Source organism: Takifugu rubripes, chromosome 15, assembly GCF_901000725.2.
Source record: "Takifugu rubripes chromosome 15, fTakRub1.2, whole genome shotgun sequence".
NCBI classification, from domain to species: domain Eukaryota; kingdom Metazoa; phylum Chordata; class Actinopteri; order Tetraodontiformes; family Tetraodontidae; genus Takifugu; species Takifugu rubripes.
In genome coordinates this window covers 5,907,000-5,919,056 of record NC_042299.1, presented here as the reverse complement: position 1 = coordinate 5,919,056, position 12,057 = coordinate 5,907,000, and the positions used below count along the sequence as shown (strand labels likewise).

The 12,057-nt window shown below is 45.6% G+C and overlaps 1 pseudogene; it reads right to left on the bottom strand.

Moving 5' to 3' along the window:
* Positions 1 to 8,492: 8,492 nt before the first annotated feature.
* Positions 8,493 to 12,057, bottom strand: part of LOC101066838 (odorant receptor 131-2-like) — a 43,549-nt pseudogene continuing 39,984 nt past the window's right edge.

The following is a 12,057-nucleotide window of genomic DNA, read 5'->3' as shown; positions in this document are numbered from 1 at the left end:
TTCTTGTAGCGTCTCATTGGCGGTTGAAAAAAAAACAAAACCAAAAAAAACCCGAATTGATGCCTTACTGCCACCAACTGGAATGGAGTGTGGATTAAAAATCTGCGATACCCCCTTACAAAAATAAATAAATAAAATCGTGAAATTATAATCTGTCAATCGACTTCGCGATTCTATGGAAATGACATCTGACTCTTTAACACTCACTCACGAGTTCTGTTGTAGAATGTTAATGATGTCAAGTGGTACTTTGATGATTCTAAGATGCCACAGCAGTCACAATTTCCTGTATTATGTTATCCTATTGTAGAAAGTATATTGTTAGTGTCCAAACACAAGTCTCTATAATACCACCATCCTGTCCTTGCTTCCTTCCTTTGTCTTTGCCACCTTTCCCACACTTTGTGTTTGATACTGCTCTTATTTTCTTGTTTATATATTACAATATCTGAGTTACTGTGTGAATGGCTGTACTGTAGACTGAATTATCCTGAATATACCTTGTTTCTTCAGTCCACTGTGCTGCTAATGATCATTTCTCCCACATAAAGAGACTTCCCCACTGATCCTTTTCCCTACTGTAATGTGAAATACTGGGATACTAAAAGCTTCTAATGACTTAAATGAATTCTTTGACGCATCAAGATAACATTACATAACTGATAAAGTTATCAATGCATGCCTATACAACATGTGAAATGTAAATAAGCGCTCTATTCTTGCTCTTTCCAATAACATCAGATCTACTGTGGCAATTGGAAGTATCCAGGGTAGAGGAACTGTAGTACTGATGTTTAATTATGCCATTTCCAGTTCTATTGCTTTTTGCACCACTGCCCATTCAAAGCTTCCACCATCCCTTTTCTCCTTGCCCACAAAAGCTCCATTGAACAGCAATTACTTTGTGGCTGGTTCCTTTTATACTATCACATGCAAAATTAGAAAAATATCTAAAAAAAAATCCAACAAATGTATATTTTACATGGTCTCTGGAAAGTGACTTTAAAATGTTAATTTTTCACATCTTATCGTGAATGTTATCTAACACTACATTTGAAAATTAATTTACATAAATGTTTGTTGTTTATGTTTATAAACTGAATAGGCACTGCCTCTGTCTATTTTAAACTAACAAGCACTTTAGTCTGAAGATTCCAGAACATGCCATTACTGACCTACCAAGTCCTCAGGCCAAGCCCCATCTTACCTGGAGGAGCTAGGGACACCTTAAATTCCCAATAAACCACTCTACTCTCAGAATGCTAGTTTACTCCCCAGTGTCTCGAAAGGTAGAATGGGGGGCCTAGCATTTAAGCCCTCCTGCTGTGTAACCAGCTCCCTGTCTGGGTACGGGAGGCTAACTCCATCTCTACTTTTAAGATTAGACTTAAAACCTTCCTCTTTGAGAAAGCTTATAGTACAGTAATTCTGTAGTTCCAGTTATTATTCTAGACAGACTAATTATATAGAGGGTCATCTAATTGTTAGGTTAACATCTTAGTTATGCTGCTATAGGCCAAGGCTGCCGGGGTCTAGAAACATGATCACCTGACACACTTCTGTCACCCTACTGGGTCATGGCTGCCTCTCCTCTCCTCTCCTCTCCTCTCCTCTCCTCTCCTCTCCTCTCCTCTCCTCTCCTCTCCTCTCCTCTCCTCTCCTCTCCTCTCCTCTCCTCTCCTCTCCTCTCCTCTCCGTTTCCGGTGAGCGTGAGGGACGGGGGTGGATGTGTGAGTAGTGCAGAGTTTGAATTTACAATGCGGTGCTATTTCCTTTTTTTCTATCCTGCATGATCATGTAAGTTATTTAGTTTTGTTTTATTAGCAGTGTGGTTAATTTCGAGACTGTTTAGTTTTTCCATGTGGGTGGCGTTTGGGAGGAATGGCGTCCTCTGTTTCAACTCTAACATCCTCCAAGGTGTGCAGATAGTCCCACCGGGACGTTAGAGGTCAAAGGTCCTCCTGGCTGTTGTGGAGCAGGTGGGAGACGATAGTCTGTCCTTTGCTTCCTGCATGAATAAGATTGTTGTTGTTTTTCTGAGGTCGGAACCACTTGTTCACCAGTTAGTGCAGAGTGGCGTCTTTATCTGGGACCTGCTGGTGCAGGTGTCCTTGGTGTCCTCTGTGCAGATCACCGTGTCTGGCTTCCCACCGTTTATTCCTAATAAACTGCTGGAAACGGAACTCTGCAGGTTTGGGAAGATGGCCAGCATATTTAAAACGGTGAACTTAGGGTGTAAAGACCCTAAACGGAGGCACATTCAGTCTCCGAGGAGGCAGGTGTTCATGTTCCTGGACTCGCCCTCTCAGACTCTGGAGGTGTCCTTTTGAGTCAGATATGGTGACGGCATGTACATGGTGTACGCCAGCTCAGGCCACATGAAGTGTTTCGAGTGTGGAGATGTTGACATAAACACCTCACATGTCCCCATAAACAGCCAGCAGCTCCTCTTGCTGCTGCTGGGCAGCAGCTGGTTGTTGGCGGTGCCCACAGCAGCCACTCCCACGGCAACCACGCCTGTGGAGACGGTGGGGAAGAATGAGTCTGAGGGGGTTTTCTCGTTTGGGACCGACGCCGGTGATGCCATACCTGTCAATGTCCCCTAAACTGATAATGCTGGTGTGGATAGTGGTCCAGCAGGAACAGATGTTGCCTTCTACTGTGGTCACATTGACCGAGCAGCCTATAGCAACATTCCCACAGGCGGTTTCAATGTTCCAGGAACCAACCATCACCAGGTCCAGAGTTCAAAATATGGAACTGTTCCACAGTCAGGCATCATGTCAGGGGGAAGACTTGGAGTTTGACTCGTAGTCAGATGCTGTCTGCGGGAGAAAGTCCCAGGATCACAACCAACCTCTACACTCTGGAGGAGATACTTTTTTTTTTTTAGATGAAACCAAATAATCTGAAGCTATCCAGAGAAGAAACCCAGTCCAGTTGACAGAGAAAACTACCTTGGATACAATGACCTGGATGATTGAGAATCTACACAGACATTTTGAAAGGGGTTGTAGATTATGATTTTCTGCATGAGAAAAAAACGATTCAGGTTTTAAAAAAAAGCACATAATTACACTTAGGAAGGAGAAACAGGTAAAACAAAGTCCAAAATCTAATGATCATAGATCACATGGTGGATTCTTCTGTTGTGGTTCGGTTCTCCTCCCTTCATCTGCAGGAGCGACAGCCAGGGGCGGGCCGATCCCTGGGGAGCGCTGAGCCGCTGACGCACCTGCAGCTCGTTGCCTTGATTCGGCGGCTACTTAAACTCCCCTCTCTTTGCCTCGGGTGCTAGATTGTAGTTTCGCCACAGCGTCTAGCTCCCACCCTCTGTGATCTCCAGTTTTTCGCCTCCTGTTTTCCGTGTTTACTTCCAGCGTGTGAGTTTGTTCCAGTGCCTCGGCACTGCGTTTCGTTTGTACTTTTTCTCGACGGTTTTTTCCCTTTATGTAGGGGTGGGAAAGTGAAGCCTCATGAAGCACTGAGGCTTTCCTAACAATTGTGTCGAAAAACATTCAAAGCTTCGAGACCTCAGTGACGGTGACATCTGGTGGACAACTGAAGCCATAGCAACCTCCAAAGAGCACGACTGAAGCACTAGCACTGTTTCAATCCCATGACACTAATAAAAGTTCATTGTGTGCTCATCCAGGGGTTTTGTTCATTCATATCAAATAATGATTATATCGTCTTTACAATAAAATATGCAGACACTCTCCTCCTTACTCTAAAACACATTCAAGATTAACCCAAAAAATAAATGCAAATTATATTAAGGGTTCAGTGTTGGTTAAGGGTTCATTGAACACTTTGAGATTTATTTAAAAACTACTAAAAGTCCTTAACAGGATTAGAGATCCTTCCTACTTTGCAAATCATCATGGTGTTTGAATTCAGAAACATTATTTTTGTGTGAGTGAAGTGTTTTTAAGGAAAACCTTTAAAGATAATGGTGTGTCATTTGTCATATGTTTGATTTGGAATGATTTTTCACAGAAGCAGAAAAGTTATTTGTCCTCACAAACTCTAGAACGTCGCTTATTGGTGGTACTCGTCATGAAACTTGCCAAAATACTCTAACTCTCACTCTCCAAATCTCTGTCTCCTCACAACCCAACAATTTTGAAGAATATTAATGCATCTTATATAGCTGATATGCCATCAAACCACTCAAATCTGTCTCAGAATGCAGTGAAACGCCATGAGCCAATGACACACACTGAAAGGCTGAGCCATTGAAAGGCTTCAAAACATTTTGAAGCAATGAAGCGCGAAGCGAAACAGCGAACGTCATCGGTCACGTGACACTGGTGTTTTGATACAAGCTCCGACACAGTGTTTCGAATCACTCCGCTTTGGGAAGAGTGACACAAGCTCCGAAGCCTCGGTATCATTTGCCCATCACTACCTTTATGGTGATTTTCAGTTCGTAGATTTTCTGTTGTTACTTTGCTAGAGTTGTTTCCGTTGCTACTTTGATTGATTCCTTCGTCTTGCACCTTTTGTTATCAATAAAGAGCCATTTCTACTCTGCATCTGGGTCCAGGCCTCACTGCCCATAACATTCTTCATCTGTGTTCCTGCTGTTCCTCCTCACTGTTTCATCTGTTCTATTTAACAGCTCTATGCAGAACATCACTATAGGGACGTTGAATATCAACAGTAGGAGGGATGGACAGAAGAGAGCTCTGATCTTTGAAGTGGCAGCACAGAAAAAGATTGATGTACCGTTTCTGCAGGAGACACACACAAATGCTGCAGATGAGATAGACTGGGCTCTATGGTGGCAAGGACCTCACTTTGTCAGCCATGGCACCAGCGTTAGTGCAGGTGTCTCCATCTTCTTTAGAACATCTTTAAATGCTGCCATCCTGACCGTCACAGAGGTTGTTCAGGGTTGACTCTTAGTGGTCAGAGCAAAGATAGAGGACACTGTGTTTTGTTTTGTTAATATTTATGCTCACAATTATTGGAACGAGAGGGTGCTTTTGTTTATTTTACTTGAAAAGGTTTTGGTTTCGAGAAATTATTTGCAGGATCATTTAGTTGTAGGTGGGGATTTTGAGTGCACCACTGACTTCACCCTGGATGCTAAAGCTACACTCATAACAACCGAACTTCACGCGGCCATTAGCCAACAACAAACCGGCCAAATGGAGACTGCATTTATTGTTGTGGGTGATTTCAACTACACAAACTTAAGAACAGTGCTCCCCAAATTCCACCAACATGTTTTTTGCAATAGAAGAGGGAGCAAAATCCTGGACCATGTTTACAAAAAAATGGCTGGTGCCTATAAGGCAACACCCCTCCCCCACATAGGACAATCAGACCACCTTTCTTTGTTCCTCACCCCCAAATATTCACCCCTCATCAACCGTGTCAGGCCATCAGTGAAGACCATCAAGGTGTGGCCGGCAGGGGCAGACTCTGTACTCCAGGATAGGTTTCAACACATAGACTGGAGTATGTTAACTCCCCAGGCCAGTTGTGGCACACCCATTGATATTGACAATCTCACCTCTTCTGTTCTGGACCACATCACCACCATCATAGACAGCATCACAACCACAAAGCAGATCACCACGTACCCCAATCGGAAGCTATGGATGAGCAAGGAGGTGTGTCTCCTGCTGAGGGCGCGTAACACTGCCTTCAGATCAGGGGAGGCCTACAGCACAGCCAGGGCTAATCTGAGGAGGGCATCAAAAAGGCCAAGCACACTTACAAATGCAAGATAGAGGGTAACTTTTCCAACTCTGACCTGAGGCATTTGTGGCAAGGCATCCAGGCCATTACAGTCTACAAACCCAACAAGTCCCCCCCCACAGCCATGGACACCACCTTCCTGAATGAGCTTAATAACCTATACGCACGCTTCGAGAAGGACAGCAACAGCACAGACACTGCTTCCAGGACCACTGTCAGCAGACCACCAACCCCTCTGTCACAGCTCCATTCCCCCAGTTCCCTCCTGTCCCTCTGCCTCAGTAATTTTCCACTCTCCCTGCCTCTGCTCCACTCTACCTGCCAGCCACTCCCACCCCATCAGCTCAACTCCACTCACCTGCAAGCACAGCTGCAGCTTATTCCCAATCAGCCCTGCTTATAAGCCTCCCCTGCACTCTCACTCCTTGCCAGATTGTTCTTCAGCATTTCCATGCAAGACTCTCCAGCACTTCTTACCTGCCTGACCTCCTGTTTCCGAACCTGTTTGCCTCTGAACTGCCTGCACCGCCTGTCTCCCGGTAAACTCACCAGCCTTCCGTCACTGACCACGACTTCTGCCTCAGTGTTTCTGGTTCCTGTCTGCTCACCTGGGTTGGATATTGGCCAAGTTCTTGAGAAGGTGATGGTGACTCAATTACTGGAGCACCTGCAGAGGAACAGCCTGTTTGAGATGTTTCAGTCAGGCTTTAGCGCTCATCACAGCACAGAAACGGCACTTCTTAAAGTTACTAATGATCTTCTTATAGCTTCAGATCATGGACTGGTCTCTATGCTGGTTCTGCTGGATCTCAGTGCTGCTTTTGATACAGTTGATCACAGCATCCTGTTACATAGACTGGAACATGTGATTGGGATTAAAGGGACAGCACTAGACTGGTTTAGATCATATTTATCTGATAGATACCAGGGCTAGCCATGGAGTTCCTCAAGGTTCTGTACTTGGACCAATCCTCTTCACCTTGTACATGCTTCCCTTAGGGAACATTATTTGGCAGCATGGAATAAATTTTCATTGTTATGCTGATGACACTCAGCTTTATTTATCCATTAAACCAGAGGAGACAGAAAAGTTAGTGAAGCTCCAGACCTGTCTTAAAGACATAAAGTCCTGGATGTCTTCAAATTTCCTCCTTAACTCAGGAAAAACTGAGGTCATGGTGTTTGGTCGTCAACCTCTCAGGGATAGATTAGCTCACATGATCACTCTTGATGGTATCTCATTAACATCTAGTCTCTCTGTGAGGAATCTTGGAGTAACTTTTGATCAAAATCTCTCCTTCAACTCCCACATTAAAATAGTCTCTAGTAGTGCCTTTTTTCACCTGAGGAACATCACAAGTATCAGAAAGTTATGATGCTGAAAAGTTAATTCATGCATTTGTTACTTCCAGGGTGGACTATTGTAATTCTTTATTATCAGGGTGTCCAAACAACTCTTTAGGAAGCCTCCAGGTGATCCAAAATGCCGCAGGTAAGAGTTCTGACAGGTATTGACAAAACAGATCACATAACTCCTGTACTGGTGTCTCTTCATTGGCTGCTTATGAAATTTAGAATAATTTTTAAAACCCTTCTTTTGCCCTACAAGGTCCTCAGAGGCCTAGCTCCATCCTACCTGGAGGAGCTAGTGATACCTTATCAGCCCAATAGACCGCTCCGCTCTCAGAATGCTGGTTTACTTGTGGTTCCCAGAGTTTCTAGGAGTAGAATGGGGGGCCAAGCATTTAGCTACCAGGCCCCCCTGCTATGGAACCAGCTCCCTGTCCAGGTACGGGAGGCTGACTCCATCGCTACTTTTAAGATCAGCCTTAAAACCTACCTCTTTGAAAAAGCTTATTGTTACTAATTCTGTAGTTCCAGTTACTATCTTAGATAGACAAATTACCATACTTAGGGGGTCGTCTAATCGTTAGGTCACATCTTAGCTATGCTGTTATAGGCCAAGGCTGCTGGGGCTGTATTTTTGTGTGTGTTTCTGTGCCTCTCCTCTCCTCTCCTCTCTCTTTACCCAGCCGGCCATCAGCAGGAGGGTCCCCCTACATGAGCCTGGTCCTGCTCAAGGGTTCTTCCTGTTAAAGGGGAGTTTTTCCTTGCCACTGTTGCTTGTCTGGGGTTAGGCCCTGGGATTCTGGAAAGCGCCTTGAAACAATTTTGATTGTATAAGACGCTATATAAATAAATAAAGATTGATTAAGTGGAAATGGCTGGTGCCCCAGCTGTCATATAGGGGAAGAGTTCTGATTGCCAATAACTTGGTCGCCTTAAAGCTTTGGCAGTGACACCACCTAGAGGCTGGATAGAAGAGTTTCAAAGGACCATTGTGATCTTCTTCTAGTCTAACCAGCATTGGGTGAGAGATGCAGTCCTCTATCTGCCTGTGGAGGAGGGAGGTCAGGGGCTAGTGGACATTGCGGCAAAGATGGCATCCTTCCAATTGAACTAGGCTAAGAGGATGCTTTATAATTGTGGCCCCAGCTGGCTGGACACAGCTCGGCTGCTGCTGAGGAGTTGTGGCCAGCTGAGTTATGACAAGCAGCTCTTCCTCCTTGATCAAGGCGGTGGTGATATCACTGGCCACTGCACTTTCTACTCTTCAGTGCTGCAGACCTGGAAGATCCTTAAGGTTAAATGGACAGCAGATGCGATCCCAGGTCTCTGGGTGTTTGAGGAGCCACTGTTCTTTAACGGCTTGCTCACTCCGCACTCAAATGTTGCAGTCTGCCAGACTTAGTACCTGTCTTCATGAGGCTGGCATTGGGTCACCTGCTGATAGCCAGGGACTCATCGCTGCACCCACACAGAACAAGGATAAAGTCTAAACAAACTCTTTATCGGGTCTGTATCAAGCTTTTGAACCTGGCCTCGCTGTCGGGATACAGGGAGTCGAGGTGAACCAAGGTCTTTGGTCCAGATGTCTCCCCAAAGGGCAGGTGGAGGTGCCTCTATAAGCTGCCTATTGAAAAGCAGACCACTGACCTCCAGTGGAGGGTCATACATGGAATAATAACCAGAAACAGGTACAGGACACATCTTCATCCAGAACTGGGGGAAGAATGTGTTTTTTGCTCACAGGTGCAATCTCAAGAGCACCTTTTTGTTGAATATAGGCATTTCACTGCACTGTTTGATCTTTTACAGGGATGGGTTGAGGGTTTTGGGGAGGTTTTTTTCTTTCAGTTTATTTATTTTTGCACCAAAATATAGGTTAAAACTGAAGCTAGTCCACACTCTGATCAATTTTCTCTCTGCCTCTGCTCAGTTACCCATTTGGCTAACCTGCAGAAATACGATGAATGGTGTGACGGTCGTGGAGCCAGTAGCCATGCTGGAGAAAATGGTGAAAGCTCAACTGAGAGTGGAACGGTCCTATTTTCTGTTAATAGATTGTGTTGAAACTTTTATAAATAAATGGGCCCTTGGGGCGCTTTGCTCCATAGAGGAGCATGGCCAGCTTTTCTTTTTCCTTTTAATTCAGGTATGTCAGGCAGCGGATGAGAACCCAAGAGCGACACCAGAGTTGGGTTGAACACAGCTTTATTATCAGGAACCGAAGGCAGACAGGATATTCCGGGGAACAGGCAAAGCAGAGTCGTCAGAAACAGGCAGGGTCGGACCCAGGAAAACAGGCAGGTAGGACTGCCTAACACTGGAGAGTCATGTGGAACAATCTGGGCAGGGAGGCAGCGTAGTGCAGGGAACTACCGTATTTTCATGACTATAAGGCGCACCTAAAACACTGAGATTTTCGACGGTGCGCCTTATATGGTGCGCCTTGTGTGTGTGTGTGTGGACTGAGTTCCAAAATCTGCTGTGTGCCTTTGGTAGGTGCACTACGGTAAACGCTCCGCCAATCGATTAGCGGCACACCTACGCATAAGGATCCCCTAAAATGGCGCCGGTCAAGTGAGACGCGTATGAGGCTTACTTTAAACTACAGGCCATCGAATATGCAGCTGAAAATGGCAATCGAGCAATCTTAGTGTTTTCGCTTTATGAGGCAGCGGCATCTCTCCATATGCGCAAGGACAACTGTTGCGCAGTGGCTGCCCGCGGATTATCAGGAGAGGGTGGCCATCTTCCGCACCTACTGCCGCGACAAGATAACCGCGCCCAGCCACATCACCAACATGGATGAGATCGCTCTGACTTCTGACATCCCTTTGACCCACACAGTGGAGAAAAAAGGGACCAGCACGGTGGCGATACGCACAACGGGGTACGATGAGTCGTCGTTCACAGTGGTTCTCAGCTGCCATGGAAACGGACAGAGCGCTGGATGACGGAACGCGAACACAAAGACTATGAGACAGCGGCGGGCAAGTTATGCCACCATATGCGGGTGGATTGTAGACGCATGGGCTATGATACCGTCTTCATGTATTGGTAGAGCTTTCACAAAATAAACGCTGAAGTGGAACTGATCGGTGAGTCTTATTCAGATAATGATAATGAGATTTTTATTTGTCTTCCTTGTCAGGTTTTTTTTTTTTTCTCCCCGATGGAGTTGTTCACACATCGGCGCAGCCAGCTTTCGACGGGAGGAGTGGACCAGTGGACGTCTATCTGAGACTACACGTGAGTGGACAAGGGGAGTCAATTAAAAGTGAAAGGGAGCGGTGCCGTAACCAGGAGCTTGGAAAAGATGGCTGGAGTTATCAGCTCGATTGGCCCCTTTGATGATGGCTTTGAGCAATGGAACTCGTACACGGAGCGTTTTGCTTATTTTGTGGCAGCGAACGAAATTGATGATGTCAAGCTAGTGCCCACTTTTTTGAGTGTGATCGGACCAAAGACTTTTGATTTGCTTCGAAATCTTCTACAACCTGATAAGCAAGGAAGTAAAACTTACGAGCAAATTGTGGACACGCTCACGGCACATTTTTCGCCCAAACCTCTGGTCATCGCGGAACGGTTCAGGTTTCACGGACGCAGTCAGGAAGAGGGGGAGTCTGTCGTCATGTTTGTGGCAGCTTTACGTAAATTAGCTGTACATTGTGAATTTGGAAATGTCCTAAATGATTCATTAAGAGACAAACTTGTGTGTGGATTAAGAAATGAGGCAATTCAGAAGAAACTTCTCACTGAACGTGATTTGACCTTGAGAAAGCCATTAATATTAGTGTCACTATGGAAATGGCATCTAAAGAGGTCCAGCAGCTGCACGCCACAGGGAGGGTGCACAAAGTTGGCACTACCAACTCAAACCCTCAAGGCCCATGTTTTCGATGTGGCAAGTCTGGCCACTTAGCTTCTACATGCTGGTGTAAGGAAATGACCTGCCGAAGCTGTGGGAGGAAGGGTCACGTGGAACGAGCATGCAGAAACAAAAATGGTGCAGGAAGAGGCCCAAAGGCTGAAAACAAAAAGGACAATGCAAAGTTCAAAAAGAAAAGACATGTTCACACAGTTAAAAGTCAAATGGAGGACAGTGATTCCTCAGAAGAGGAATTGTCTGCTAAGATTAACACAGTGAAAGTGTTGAGTGTGGATGAAAGGTCAGATGGGTTTTGGATTAATGCTGAGCTGGAGGGACATTCTGTAAAAATGCAAATTGACACGGGGTCAAAGGCGTCCATTGTGTCTTTCAAAATCTACAAGAAATGCCTGAAGCACCTTCAGTTACGACCTTCAGACACGGTTTTCAGAGCCTATACTGGACACCCAGTGCAAATGAAAGGGATGACGGATGTACTGGTGCACTGTAACGGTCGGTCAGAGACACTTCCCGTCTACGTCACCAGGGATAACCTTACCGCCATCATGGGGCGCACCTGGTTAAGGAAAATCTGTCTTGACTGGCAGGAGGTACGGAAGCTATCAACTCATTCGACACAGTTGCAGTCGATACTGGAAAAACATGACCAGATCATTCGTGATGAGTTAGGTAGCATGAAGGACATTACTGTTAAGTTGCATGTCAAACAAATCGAAGAGCACTTGACCTTCTGAAGCCCACGACACTGAGGGAGACAGTTCAAGGTCAGCAGGAGAAACAGGTACAATGCAGAGAATGGCGGTCTAAGGACAGAGTTTTCACATCCGGTGAAACGGTGTTGGCAAAGAACTACAGTGGAGGACTGAAATAGATTCCAGCTACTGTCATTGCCCAGACCGGACCAGTTTCCTACACTGTCCAGACAAATGATCAACTGCTGACGACTTCACCTGTTTCATCAGAGTTGTCTCCAGAACGTTCATTGGATGTACTTGATCCACCACCAGTTTTCACACACACACACACACACACACACACACACACACACACACACACACACACACACACAGGTGCAGCAGTCCACCGTTCCAGAGACAGTTACGCCTGCT